Source organism: Botryllus schlosseri, chromosome 12, assembly GCF_051294905.1.
Source record: "Botryllus schlosseri isolate E-star chromosome 12, Bs_hap1, whole genome shotgun sequence".
NCBI lineage: Eukaryota > Metazoa > Chordata > Ascidiacea > Stolidobranchia > Styelidae > Botryllus > Botryllus schlosseri.
The window spans coordinates 24,170,192-24,186,369 of record NC_137247.1 but is presented as its reverse complement, the minus strand read 5'-3'; the positions used below and the strand labels follow the sequence as shown (position 1 = coordinate 24,186,369).

Genomic DNA, 16,178 nt, shown 5'->3' with positions numbered 1-16,178 from the left:
AGGGTTACCATATTTTGGAAATCACTCTTTCAAATTTTTCCGACTAACAGTACCGCAGAAAAATTGGTAAATTTACTCCGAGATTATAGTTGGTTGACTGCAAAAAAAGTCAACTTTCCGGCTCGACTCCCGAAGTAACGACTTTATGTCAGGTTTTGCGGTGGTTGGCTCAGCTCACGAAAGAACCACCTAACCGTTACCTGAGTGCTGATCTCCTATATGTCAGTCCAATGTTAACATACATTTAACCACAATTTTCAAAAAATAGGTAATAGGTAAGTTCCCAAAAAAGAGGACATTTGGGCGTCCTCCGAGGACGCTTTCAAAAATTTAAGAAAAGAGGACAAATACTCTTAAAAGAGGACGTATGGTAACCCTAATCAACATTCAAGTGGCCCGCGCAATGTTTTGTAAGTATCATGTGACCGTTCGGCCTAAAAATTTGGCCACCCCTGCGATGGATAAACTCGGCGGATATTATATGCTGTATGTCTCGTGTGGTTTGAGACGTCATAAATGAGAGAGCTCGCGAAAAAGACTAGTACAGTGGTTCTCAACCTTTTTGTCTTCACGAACCCTTTTTGAACCGTCACGGATCCCGCGGACCCCCTCAAGTTTTCGTTCGAAATTAGCTCAATTATCGTGCAACCTTCAACTGTCTTGTGGAAATAGTAAATGTAGACTAGTGATAAGCAGCCACAAAATGACTTTTCTTGAATAACAGCTCACTATGTGTAGAAATTGGGTAGACTTATATTATTTCGAAGGAAATTTTCCAGCTGTAATTATCGTCTTGAAAATTCGCGCCTTCGATTTGATATGAATGAGTGCCAAAAATCTATTCCCACGAATGGTGGCGAAAGTAATAGTTACGGCTAACGCGCCCGACGGCAGCTTCCGGTGTGGGTTTTTGATGAACATATCATGTCTAGCCTATAGTTATTGCTATCTAGCATCTCATATTGAAGGTATTTAGAGGTTATATCAGTAGTTAGTATGATCTCTCGTGACCTGGCAGGGGCTCTTATGGCGGGGTGGCGAGCGGCTGGAAAACCGGGGGTGGCGAGCGGCACTTATTTCTTATGGCGGGGGTGGCGAGCGGCTATTGCGTCTTATGGCGGGGGTGGCAAGCGGCTCTTATTTCTTATGGCGGGGGTCGCAAGCGGCTGGGAAACCCGGGGTGGCAAGCGGCTCTTTTGTCTTATGGCGGGGGTGGCAAGCGGCTATTGTGTCTTGTGGTCGCACGGTAACCCTTTTCAGTATAGGGATCGGTCGCACGCGGCTTCGTTGTTGGCATGTCGTACTCTCTGGTATAGGCTGTGTTGACATGTCGTAATTTCAGTAAAAGGTGTGAAATAGTCAGCCGCATGGTAATGTTTTGGTAATTGGTTTGTCACAGAACCGGCGTAGACGGTGATTCGAATATCAACAATACCAACGGACACAAATAAACACTTCAAATAGGTGTGAAATATTTGTAATATCCTACGAGTGCTCACAAGATAACACATCAGACAGCCATCTCTCGTGGTTTGGTGTTACAGAGGCAGGAATCACGCACAAGTAATATTTTGTCACAGAACCGGCGTAGACGGTGATTCCAATACCGACAATAGCCGCGTTCACATACTAACACTCCAAAAAGGTGTGAAATATTTCCTACGACCACTCACAAGATAGCACATCAGAATAGCCATCTCTCGTGGTTTGATGTTACAAAGATAGGAATCACGCACAAGTAATATTTTGGTAATAAGTTTGTCACATAACCGGCGTAGACGGTGATACCAACAATAGCCGCGTTCACAAAGTAACACTTCAAAAAGGTGTGAAATATATAACAAACCCCGCAATCACTGACAAGATAATGTCTCGGCCATAACCATCTTTAGCGGCTTGGTGTTACAGGCATATCGATCACTCACGCGGTGAAATTTTCGTAAGCAGTTTGGCACAGAGCTTGATTTCACTCGTAAGATTTAAAAAGTAACGAATACCAGACCGCCAGTGTCGGTAACTTGAATAGCGACAAATTGTCACTTATTTCCGCTCTAACCCTAATCCTTTGTGAAGTGAACGCTTATTCAAAAGGGTGTGATATCATTTTAAAATCCAATGACCACTCACCGGATAATGCTTCAGACATAGCAATCCCTCATACCCGCTCACAAGGTAATATTTTGGTAATTAGTTTGTCACAGAACCGGCGTAGACGGTGATTCGAAAACCAACAATTTGACGCTTTCTGGTGGTCGCTATATGTTTTGACACCTCGAACAGTGGCTGACTTTAGTTGCACACTAAGAATTATGAGAATATTCAATCAATGTGTCAATTTGTCAACTTGAAATGAAACTTACTACACAACTCAAGTTGATTCGTATCTGAATGTGTTAATTCGGTACAATTCTAATTATTTTGAGAAATCTTTTGATTCGACCGTAACCTGAATATTACTGACGCCGACTTTCAGCCGCATCGAATTATTCGCACATTCCGCACCGCTGTTTTCGCACTTATAGAATCAATACCAACTATAACTCTACAAGAATCAAGAATCACAAGTATGTGCATTATACAATTATTGTCTTTATCAACACGAAATCAAACTCTTAACAAAAACACACATCTTATCACTCGTCAACTCTATCATGAAAATCATCGAGTCCTTATTATCAAAAATGTTATAGTGCGGCGTCGGAATCCATTCGCGGGATGTACTAGGTAAATTTGGGTAATCCAAAATGAAATATCGCGACTTTGACCTAGTCTGAATTGAAATAGATTGACAAACATGACTACCAACTTTCACCCAGTCACATTTTGAAATTATACGCATATTGATTTGAAACAAGTCATGAAATATTACAACTCTATTCACAGTTTTCCGTTTGTCAAATAGAGTTTCAGAAATTACTATCGCGATATTTTGATGTGTAACTACACACAATCAAGTCAATCAATGAAATAGCACCTGTTGTAAACATTTCTTACTTGACAACCACTTGTGCATACCGCGATCGAGTTGCGACGTGATGAGTTGAATCGGAATATTTCAATCTATTTGTCGAAACCTTGAACAAGCTGTCTGATTATTTTTTGTTGCAATTGAGTTAACGGAAATAGTATTACGCATCGACATCTTACCATCTTACCATACTCCAAAGAGTCAACAAGGAAAAACCTTGCCAAGTAAATCCGTTTGTAACTCACCCAATCAACTCAAAAAGCATCAGTATGAAAACACCCAAGCATACACGAGTCCACACAATCACTAACACCTAAAGTCCGTAACAAGCTCGGCTGTATTCATACCCCTACGACGCGTCTATTTTCAACTGTAAAAGTCGTTACTATTTTGCAAGACAAAGTAATTACTACTCGATATATTTTGTAAGACAAAAGTAATTCCTACTCGGTGCAGGTGACTTGAGGTTAACATAATATATTGAGTATACGAGATTTGAATGTCTGACCATCGTAGTTTCTTACAATCGAACGGAGGTGTTATATCGAAAATTATCGTGATGTAAACATAAGGATTGTCACATCGATTTGACATATGGGATTTTGTAATGGTCTATCATGACTTGATTATCAAATTATTTGCGTTAATTAGACCCGGCGTTGTGGTAAAGGTTATTATGACAGCAACAAACTTTTCAGTACCGTTGTTATTAACATATTGAGTTGTAAAATTATGCGTGTCTGAAATGTTCTTGAATGGAAAATTATTCAACCTTGGTACATATCACCCTGCATATCGCGGATATCAGAAAATATTTTACAAATGTAATTGTCTCCACTAACCAAGACTAAAGATGAAACAGCAATTTCCTTTGTTAAACAATAACCGGTACAATACTTTATCATCGTAATCAGCAGTGAGAATTGAAACACTTTCGCACATTATCCGGTGTCAAGATATCACACTGGGTGAATTTACATACAGCCGCTTGATTAATACCTAATCCATTCGCACCATTTCACATACTTTGATCATTACAAAAGTAAATTGGAATATGTTTGCTAGATGCATTCAATTCACGTAGAAATGTCTGGTACACAACATTCGTAATATCAAGGAAGTACTTGCTACGCTGTAATTCACTTAACGTGTTTTGCATTGTTGTTCATTTGTAGTATTGATTGTTTTTTGAACCCCCAAATAATAATTCCCGACATGAAACCAAACCGCTGAAAGTCGTTACCATCACAACGAAACAATTTGTACGATGTTTGTCAAATGCATCCTATAGTTAGGTGTACTAGAATTATTTGTGTAACACATACGCCGACAATGCAATCGAAAATTTTTCCGTTGTCATTCGCTAAAGTAAATGTCATCACAATACTCATCAAGCTGTCATCTGTAAATCAAGTTACATCCAACTTGTAACTGTATCGTTTAATTACCGGGTTGCATCAGTTTGCTATTTTTGTCATTTAGTGACTGCTGAACATACCAAACGATACACATTCACTTACGAAATACTGTGTTGGTCGTAATTTCCATCATCGTGATAATCGAAGTAGGGGAGATGTGGTACCGATGGATCAAAAATTGGAAAATGATCGCTGGCCCCAAAATGTTCAGCTGAAAACAACAGGTCTTTTGCTGGCTCAGCACTTTGATACAAGCTCTACCTATCGCGCACATATACATGAATATCCGTCTTTTCAAAAAATATTTATGAACGTTCAAAATTTGTTGCTCGAACGTGTCATCGGTCCCCACCCGGTGGGTCCAATGGCACACGACCCGGGGACCTATGACACATATACCCTAAATACCTCAGATGTGACAACTTTTCTTGCTCAGTATTATAATCTAAGCTACAGTAGGCCAAAGAAGAATGTTTGATCGCAACCGTCAAGAAATAGAATAAATATAAACTCAAATGTTGTCATAAAATCACGTTTCGATTTAGGCTCGGACTTATAAATTTGAGGGTGCATACATATTGTGCGAAAATCGACAGTGCGACTTCCAAACACCTCGTTATAGCGATAAAACATCATATGCAATTATTACATAAAGATTTTCTGTACGTAGGCATGTTTCATTTGTTTTATGATTAGTATGCTTGATTATTTTGCTTGATTTGGCTATTGTATCATCGGTCCCCACCCTACGAATTTTATACATGAATCGAAAAAAATTCCACTCAAGGAAAGTACTGAAAAAAATAATAGGTGCCATTATATAGCCTGATACAAGCCCTGCACTTCACAATAAAAATGATTGCTGGTTTGTTCATGTTGAAGGTTACAAAGAAAAATGTATATGTCGATATAAATTTACTTTACACCCCCCAAAACAAAAAACATCTGTGAGACACCCCATAGCTCGCGCACGTCGAATTTTTTTGTATGTGAGGAAAGATTTTGCCAGCAAGCAATTGTGGACAAGTGCACGGAGTGTAATCATGGAATTAGCATAGAGAATTTTGAAAGTATTTTCGGTCCCAGTGATCCATCGGTACCACATCTCCCCTACATTTGTTTCGAGTTCACAACAACCAACTACTTTTCTATGACCCGATATATTTTTGACAAGTTATGCTTAGAAGATTGGTGCATCTCGCGAAAAATAATATACCACTCATATTGATACTGCTACTCCATCGACCGGTATTTTCAAACGAGTCGATTTTCAACCGAGCAAAATTTATTACTCGAGTTGTCCTGCTTACTATATTTAAGTGTAAACTCACCCGTCTTTCAACAACAAACAATGATAAAAAGTACACAAGCAAACACAACAAGTTTTACTTTTGTAGGATACTAATTATTATTCCACGCATCTCATTTCATACTAAGTTTATATGAAAGATGTTCATGGTACACGAATATATTCGCTCATGCTACGAACATACGCAATGATTGGTGACGCTTTCACACTATTTCGATTTAGTGTAACAAAAACAACAACAACAATTTTCACTCTCTTGACTTATGAAAACAACAGACGAACCTTCATTCAATATTTTGTTTTTTTGTCAACTAGTTACTTTTTCATGAGACCCCCACTACTCTTACAAAAGTACGAAAGATATTTACATCACACAAAGTAATCAACTTTACTCGATATTCCCATGTTACGAACCTGTACAATGATTGGTGACGCTTTCAAACTGTTTCGTTACCTCAAGACATTTATTGTCTGAATGGTTGTTCATGTATCTTATTAATCAAATAGTTCAACACACAACAATAGTACGAACAGAAACATCAGAGTTGTTTACACAAAAGTTTGTATGCGTACAGTATGCGAATACCATGTGTAAGTCGAGCGCAATTGCGGTATCCATCCAAGTTTAGTTAACACAAATTCATTACAACGGAGCCGCGTAAACTTTCGTGAAAGAAAAGCATACCCAATTCCCGAGGGTTCTGTCAATGTCATAACAATAAACCAGATACTCCAACAACAGAGTACATATGTTTTCCAGTTACGGTGCTTACATCTTACACACAAATCAATCTACTTTGCTAACGAAAAGTGGTGAGTCATCATATGGTTATCTTCACTAGTAAAACATACTATCATACAAAATGATCGTTATAGTTTGCACACCAACGGTACATCGTACAAGTAACAAGTCTCGAGGATCCAGTTACTCAAAAAACGTGAAAGTATTTTTACGCCAAGTCGTTATGTTGACGAAAGCGTCTATTGTAATATCATGATCGATTTGCATTCGTTGGTCACAAACTGTCACTACTCTAAATAATTCTTTTTCACTCAAACACAAACGCATACTTGTCACCATTCGTTTTCATCAAGTACGAGTTCAAGAAACTTACTACGACATGAATTTTTATTTTTATGTTGTGTAAATAGGTAATAATTATTTCGAGTAACACTATATCAACATCATCGAGTTGTGCTAATAGATTTACATGTGGTCTTGTGGTTTTCGTCGGGACATACAGCACGAACTAACTGTAGACTCCTCTCTGTTGTACAGCTACTCGGTAATCGAAATGCATTAACATGTAAACAACGATCTTGTTTCGTCACACCAAAAATATGTTCACTGTCGCGATACTCCGCACAAGACGTGCATAGCCTTTTCACACTCGTGATAGTATACCAACGTCAAGCGATAACGTTTAACAAGACCAACGACACTGAACCCACGACGTTTACCTATGTAAAATTACCACTTTCACTTGCCAGTCCGTCGTTTACCCGACTAAACATATTATTTTCCTTTGGAGATCTGACGTTTACCCAGAGTAAGAAACCATTTTCACTTGTAAATATATTTTTTCCTTGGCTAACAAACCTTTTTTCACTTGGAAAGATATTTTTTCCTTGGCTAACAAACCTTTTTTCACTTGGAAATATATTTTTTCTCTGGTTAACAAACCTTTTTCACTTGGAAATATATTTTTTCTCTGGTTAACAAACCTTTTTCACTTGGAAATATATTTTTCCCTGGGTAACAAACCTTTTTTCCCTGAGCAACAAACCATTCTCACTTGGTGGTCCGTCGTTTAGCCGAGTAAAAATATCATTTTCCTTTGGAGATCCGGCGTTTACCCAGTGTAACAATACATTTTCACTTGGAAAAATACTTTTACCTAGAGTAACTAATCATTTTCTCCTTGGTAACAATCCCTTTTCGTCTGGAAACTATCATTTAACTGAGTACCAATACCGTTTTCACTCGGAAATACATTTTTTCCCTGGGTAACAATACCATTTTCGTTTTGAAAACTGACAACCACACCGGTCAATTTGATATTTTTGTATATTGTTACAACGAACAGTGACGGAAATATACACAGACTACCGGTTTCAGAGTATACCCCATCGGTCGTATCACATCAATATCATCGGTTAACCACATACAATATACTCTTGTACACCGAAATGCACGCTTTGGAAAATTGGACAATAGGCTGCGATAGTTCTGTGATGTCCGGGTTCGTGCTTTGGATTTTCCAGAGTCAAAATGTCTGAATAAAACACCTCCTCGACGACGGATGGTATGTGGATAACGGTGTTCGGAAAACGGTTGGATTTATGTCACCCATCGCGATAACAATTCCTGGTTGAGTTTTCCTCCGGCATGTTTGCTATATTGTGTCTTTATTGGTCAATGTATGTCTCGACATTCAGTTTGAAATCGGAAATGATAAAGTATGTAACCGGATCCGGATATCAACTCTGAATCGATAAACCAATGAACAATATTCAAAGTAAACATGTTACACCCTGTGATTCCACGAAAAAATACCATCCAGACATACGTAGCGCTTGTTTGCCCACACAAGTATTCGCGTAAATGGAGGTGTGAGACATTGCATGCAATGTGTTGGTATACAAACATCGATCCACAGACATTATCATAGCCGGTAGTTTTGATGTAGATCGAATGTCACCTGATAACAATGTCATACCAATAAGACACATTGCAATGACTCTGAGTCAATCTGAAGCATGACATACGGACACACAAACATAGAAACCGTAACATGGGTCTTCGCACGACGGTGAATGTAAACTATACAGCATATACCAATAGAGTGTTCACAGTCAAATATGCGAACCGTGCACAATCATATACCCTGGTTTTTGCTGGATATGTACGAAACCAATAAATCGATACATTTCTTTTCTCTGGACATCAATAATACAATCGCTATTCAAATGCATCGCTCGAATATGAGGTTCGTCGGGTGTAAAATCCATGTCAAATAACACCAAAGTGTGCCTTCTGTGTTTTATTATTTCCACCGACGCTTCTTGCCTGTGTCGTAACACTATGGTGCAGGGACTCGAAAAACGATGGATTGCGAAACGGATTGACATGCCCAACTGAATCGACGTCAATAGCCTTGTGACGATGGCGTTTCAAAATGATACCGGTCTCTTGTGGTGATGACCGTTTCGAAACTGGACAAACCCTTACGATGATGTGTTTTATGATTGCGTGTGAAATCACGAGGTAGTGTTCTATTGTGGTGTACGATTGCAGATTCCACAGAAACACACCTTATTGGATCACAGTATCAGTCCGAGATTTTCAGAATCACTGTTCACGATCTTATCCGAAGTCGTTATGTAGGAGTAGCGACATCCATTCATCGTGACTGAAAGACTGATCGCAATCATTTCGAGCACCGTACTTCGATAGTTCACCTAGATCAAACGCTGTAGTCTCAGCAGAAAACTTCGATGTCGAGAACACGATGGATATTGATCGATGTATCCAATTGGTCTGGGTGGTCTGTCCGAAGATAGGGTCATGACTATCTTGTAATGTTACAACGCGATAAAACCATCGAGTAAATCAGTGAACGGTGTCGAAATATCGATGTAATGGCGCGGACTCAGAGTCATTGCAATGTGTCTTATTGGTATGACATTGTTATCAGGTGACATTCGATCTACATCAAAACTACCGGCTATGATAATGTCTGTGGATCGATGTTTGTATACCAGCACATTGCATGCCCTTGACAATCTCAAAAATTTACTTGTATTGTTACAAAAGTTTGCTCGAAATATCCAGCCTTCCGTTTGTGCATATTTAGTGTCTCTGTGCTGTGAGCTTGACCCGCAATCACATGACATCAAGAGCGAAATACACTGTATTTTGTCAGCAAATGATCCTTATTCAACCAATCAATGAGATTGATATCGTCTTCTGATGTAAAAATCTAGCAGGCGTACGGGGTCAATCTTGAGTACATATGTAAACTGTATCATAAAAACCAAATCCGTGCGACTGGGGTGTTGGCTATACTGCTGTATAACTTGTTAATCGGTAGCAAGTATAGAAACCCATTTTACACTCTGCTCAATATCCATGTGGCAATACTCAGACGCCGAATACATTGTCCGATCAGGTCGAAATTGTTGGCAAAGCGACGCAAGATACTGATTTTATGGTATTATTATATCATTTGATTGCCCCAGTTGATACATTTGGCGACGTTTCAAACGTCAATATGTACTTAAGTACTGAGCTATTATGTGGCCCCGAGTCGTCGCTCGGTATCGTGTACAGTAGATTAATATAGGCAATCACCTAATTGAAATATGGGGTTTAAATTAGCAATATGACGTCACGTGACGTCATGAGGTTCACGTTCGTGTTCACACAGAACCTTTCAAAAAGGTTCACGTTCACACGAACCTGAACCTTTCAGAGGTTCACACCATCCCTAGTAAACGCCGGATCTCCAAAGGAAAATGATAATTTTACTCGGCTAAACGACGGACCACCAAGTGAGAATGGTTTGTTGCTCAGGGAAAAAAAGGTTTGTTACCCAGGGAAAAATATATTTCCAAGTGAAAAAGGTTTGTTAACCAGAGAAAAAATATATTTCCAAGTGAAAAAGGTTTGTTAACCAGAGAAAAAATATATTTCCAAGTGAAAAAAGGTTTGTTAGCCAAGGAAAAAATATCTTTCCAAGTGAAAAAAGGTTTGTTAGCCAAGGAAAAAATATATTTACAAGTGAAAATGGTTTCTTACTCTGGGTAAACGTCAGATCTCCAAAGGAAAATAATATGTTTAGTCGGGTAAACGACGGACTGGCAAGTGAAAGTGGTAATTTTACATAGGTAAACGTCGTGGGTTCAGTGTCGTTGGTCTTGTTAAACGTTATCGCTTGACGTTGGTATACTATCACGAGTGTGAAAAGGCTATGCACGTCTTGTGCGGAGTATCGCGACAGTGAACATATTTTTGGTGTGACGAAACAAGATCGTTGTTTACATGTTAATGCATTTCGATTACCGAGTAGCTGTACAACAGAGAGGAGTCTACAGTTAGTTCGTGCTGTATGTCCCGACGAAAACCACAAGACCACATGTAAATCTATTAGCACAACTCGATGATGTTGATATAGTGTTACTCGAAATAATTATTACCTATTTACACAACATAAAAATAAAAATTCATGTCGTAGTAAGTTTCTTGAACTCGTACTTGATGAAAACGAATGGTGACAAGTATGCGTTTGTGTTTGAGTGAAAAAGAATTATTTAGAGTAGTGACAGTTTGTGACCAACGAATGCAAATCGATCATGATATTACAATAGACGCTTTCGTCAACATAACGACTTGGCGTAAAAATACTTTCACGTTTTTTGAGTAACTGGATCCTCGAGACTTGTTACTTGTACGATGTACCGTTGGTGTGCAAACTATAACGATCATTTTGTATGATAGTATGTTTTACTAGTGAAGATAACCATATGATGACTCACCACTTTTCGTTAGCAAAGTAGATTGATTTGTGTGTAAGATGTAAGCACCGTAACTGGAAAACATATGTACTCTGTTGTTGGAGTATCTGGTTTATTGTTATGACATTGACAGAACCCTCGGGAATTGGGTATGCTTTTCTTTCACGAAAGTTTACGCGGCTCCGTTGTAATGAATTTGTGTTAACTAAACTTGGATGGATACCGCAATTGCGCTCGACTTACACATGGTATTCGCATACTGTACGCATACAAACTTTTGTGTAAACAACTCTGATGTTTCTGTTCGTACTATTGTTGTGTGTTGAACTATTTGATTAATAAGATACATGAACAACCATTCAGACAATAAATGTCTTGAGGTAACGAAACAGTTTGAAAGCGTCACCAATCATTGTACAGGTTCGTAGCATGGGAATATCGAGTAAAGTTGATTACTTTGTGTGATGTAAATATCTTTCGTACTTTTGTAAGAGTAGTGGGGGTCTCATGAAAAAGTAACTAGTTGACAAAAAAACAAAATATTGAATGAAGGTTCGTCTGTTGTTTTCATAAGTCAAGAGAGTGAAAATTGTTGTTGTTGTTTTTGTTACACTAAATCGAAATAGTGTGAAAGCGTCACCAATCATTGCGTATGTTCGTAGCATGAGCGAATATATTCGTGTACCATGAACATCTTTCATATACACTTAGTATGAAATGAGATGCGTGGAATAATAATTAGTATCCTACAAAAGTAAAACTTGTTGTGTTTGCTTGTGTACTTTTTATCATTGTTTGTTGTTGAAAGACGGGTGAGTTTACACTTAAATATAGTAAGCAGGACAACTCGAGTAATAAATTTTGCTCGGTTGAAAATCGACTCGTTTGAAAATACCGGTCGATGGAGTAGCAGTATCAATATGAGTGGTATATTATTTTTCGCGAGATGCACCAATCTTCTAAGCATAACTTGTCAAAAATATATCGGGTCATAGAAAAGTAGTTGGTTGTTGTGAACTCGAAACAAATGTAGCCTACTTCGATTATCACGATGATGGAAATTACGACCAACACAGTATTTCGTAAGTGAATGTGTATCGTTTGGTATGTTCAGCAGTCACTAAATGACAAAAATAGCAAACTGATGCAACCCGGTAGTTAAACGATACAGTTACAAGTTGGATGTAACTTGATTTACAGATGACAGCTTGATGAGTATTGTGATGACATTTACTTTAGCGAATGACAACGGAAAAATTTTCGATTGCATTGTCGGCGTATGTGTTACACAAATAATTCTAGTACACCTAACTATAGGATGCATTTGACAAACATCGTACAAATTGTTTCGTTGTGATGGTAACGACTTTCAGCGGTTTGGTTTCATGTCGGGAATTATTATTTGGGGGTTCAAAAAACAATCAATACTACAATTGAACAACAATGCAAAACACGTTAAGTGAATTACAGCGTAGCAAGTACTTCCTTGATATTACGAATGTTGTGTACCAGACATTTCTACGTGAATTGAATGCATCTAGCAAACATATTCCAATTTACTTTTGTAATGATCAAAGTATGTGAAATGGTGCGAATGGATTAAATATTAATCAAGCGGCTGTATGTAAATTCACCCAGTGTGATATCTTGACACCGGATAATGTGCGAAAGTGTTTCAATTCTCACTGCTGATTACGATGATAAAGTATTGTACCGGTTATTGTTTAACAAAGGAAATTGCTGTTTCATCTTTAGTCTTGGTTAGTGGAGACAATTACATTTGTAAAATATTTTCTGATATCCGCGATACTCAGGGTGATATGTACCAAGGTTGAATAATTTTCCATTCAAGAACATTTCAGACACGCATAATTTTACAACTCAATATGTTGATAACAACGGTACTGAAAAGTTTGTTGCTGTCATAATAACCTTTACCACAACGCCGGGTCTAATTAACGCAAATAATTTGATAATCAAGTCATGATAGACCATTACAAAATCCCATATGTCAAATCGATGTGACAATCCTTATGTTTACATCACGATAATTTTCGATATAACACCTCCGTTCGATTGTAAGAAACTACGATGGTCAGACATTCAAATCTCGTATACTCAATATATTATGTTAACCTCAAGTCACCTGCACCGAGTAGGAATTACTTTTGTCTTACAAAATATATCGAGTAGTAATTACTTTGTCTTGCAAAATAGTAACGACTTTTACAGTTGAAAATAGACGCGTCGTAGGGGTATGAATACAGCCGAGCTTGTTACGGACTTTAGGTGTTAGTGATTGTGTGGACTCGTGTATGCTTGGGTGTTTTCATACTGATGCTTTTTGAGTTGATTGGGTGAGTTACAAACGGATTTACTTGGCAAGGTTTTTCCTTGTTGACTCTTTGGAGTATGGCAAGATGGTAAGATGTCGATGCGTAATACTATTTCCGTTAACTCAATTGCAACAAAAAATAATCAGACAGCTTGTTCAAGGTTTCGACAAATAGATTGAAATATTCCGATTCAACTCATCACGTCGCAACTCGATCGCGGTATGCACAAGTGGTTGTCAAGTAAGAAATGTTTACAACAGGTGCTATTTCATTGATTGACTTGATTGTGTGTAGTCACACATCAAAATATCGCGATAGTAATTTCTGAAACTCTATTTGACAAACGGAAAACTGTGAATAGAGTTGTAATATTTCATGACTTGTTTCAAATCAATATGCGTATAATTTCAAAATGTGACTGGGTGAAAGTTGGTAGTCATGTTTGTCAATCTATTTCAATTCAGACTAGGTCAAAGTCGCGATATTTCATTTTGGATTACCCAAATTTATCTAGTACATCCCGCGAATGGATTCTGACGCCGCACTATAACATTTTTGATAATAAGGACTCGATGATTTTCATGATAGAGTTGACGAGTGATAAGATGTGTGTTTTTGTTAAGAGTTTGATTTCGTGTTGATAAAGACAATAATTGTATAATGCACATACTTGTGATTCTTGATTCTTGTAGAGTTATAGTTGGTATTGATTCTATAAGTGCGAAAACAGCGGTGCGGAATGTGCGAATAATTCGATGCGGCTGAAAGTCGGCGTCAGTAATATTCAGGTTACGGTCGAATCAAAAGATTTCTCAAAATAATTAGAATTGTACCGAATTAACACATTCAGATACGAATCAACTTGAGTTGTGTAGTAAGTTTCATTTCAAGTTGACAAATTGACACATTGATTGAATATTCTCATAATTCTTAGTGTGCAACTAAAGTCAGCCACTGTTCGAGGTGTCAAAACATATAGCGACCACCAGAAAGCGTCAAATTGTTGGTTTTCGAATCACCGTCTACGCCGGTTCTGTGACAAACTAATTACCAAAATATTACCTTGTGAGCGGGTATGAGGGATTGCTATGTCTGAAGCATTATCCGGTGAGTGGTCGTTGGATTTTAAAATGATATCACACCCTTTTGAATAAGCGTTCACTTCACAAAGGATTAGGGTTAGAGCGGAAATAAGTGACAATTTGTCGCTATTCAAGTTACCGACACTGGCGGTCTGGTATTCGTTACTTTTTAAATCTTACGAGTGAAATCAAGCTCTGTGCCAAACTGCTTACGAAAATTTCACCGCGTGAGTGATCGATATGCCTGTAACACCAAGCCGCTAAAGATGGTTATGGCCGAGACATTATCTTGTCAGTGATTGCGGGGTTTGTTATATATTTCACACCTTTTTGAAGTGTTACTTTGTGAACGCGGCTATTGTTGGTATCACCGTCTACGCCGGTTATGTGACAAACTTATTACCAAAATATTACTTGTGCGTGATTCCTATCTTTGTAACATCAAACCACGAGAGATGGCTATTCTGATGTGCTATCTTGTGAGTGGTCGTAGGAAATATTTCACACCTTTTTGGAGTGTTAGTATGTGAACGCGGCTATTGTCGGTATTGGAATCACCGTCTACGCCGGTTCTGTGACAAAATATTACTTGTGCGTGATTCCTGCCTCTGTAACACCAAACCACGAGAGATGGCTGTCTGATGTGTTATCTTGTGAGCACTCGTAGGATATTACAAATATTTCACACCTATTTGAAGTGTTTATTTGTGTCCGTTGGTATTGTTGATATTCGAATCACCGTCTACGCCGGTTCTGTGACAAACCAATTACCAAAACATTACCATGCGGCTGACTATTTCACACCTTTTACTGAAATTACGACATGTCAACACAGCCTATACCTGAGAGTACGACATGCCAACAACGAAGCCGCGTGCGACCGATCCCTATACTGAAAAGGGTTACCGTGCGACCACAAGACACAATAGCCGCTTGCCACCCCCGCCATAAGACAAAAGAGCCGCTTGCCACCCCGGGTTTCCCAGCCGCTTGCGACCCCCGCCATAAGAAATAAGAGCCGCTTGCCACCCCCGCCATAAGACGCAATAGCCGCTCGCCACCCCCGCCATAAGAAATAAGTGCCGCTCGCCACCCCCGGTTTTCCAGCCGCTCGCCACCCCGCCATAAGAGCCCCTGCCAGGTCACGAGAGATCATACTACCTACTTATATCACAGGAGAAAATGGATCTCGTGGCGAGCTTTCAATTCCTCCATTAGGGCGGATTCGGAAAAAAATTCATGAATTTCTATTTCAAACGGCTGTTTACTAACTTGCTGAGACTGACAACTCCAAATCTGAAATGTTTGGCTGTTCGAACTTGCTATCTCCAAACAGCAATATGTTTGCACTAGCAGGCAATTGGCAACTTGGCAATTAAAATGATTTTGCACAGTCGCATATTTCATCTCAGACGACCATTTAAATGATGTGAGTCCTAACATTTTAGCTATTATGAAGCGAAACGGGCCCATGCTTTTTCTAATTAAAAAATAAAATATAAATTAGCTTGTCAATCATTTTACAAATTTTAGAGGCTTCGCGGACCC

General features: G+C 38.6%; 2 protein-coding genes across 3 annotated transcripts in view; one reads left to right on the top strand and one right to left on the bottom strand.

The window, feature by feature from the left end:
* LOC145452069 (tyrosine--tRNA ligase, cytoplasmic-like) overlaps positions 1–16,178 on the top strand; it is a 539,006-nt gene that overhangs the window by 258,567 nt on the left and 264,261 nt on the right. The window lies entirely within an intron of this gene.
* LOC145452077 (single-strand DNA endonuclease ASTE1-like) overlaps positions 1–16,178 on the bottom strand; it is a 173,125-nt gene that overhangs the window by 88,444 nt on the left and 68,503 nt on the right. The gene's annotated exons all lie outside the window — the stretch shown is intronic.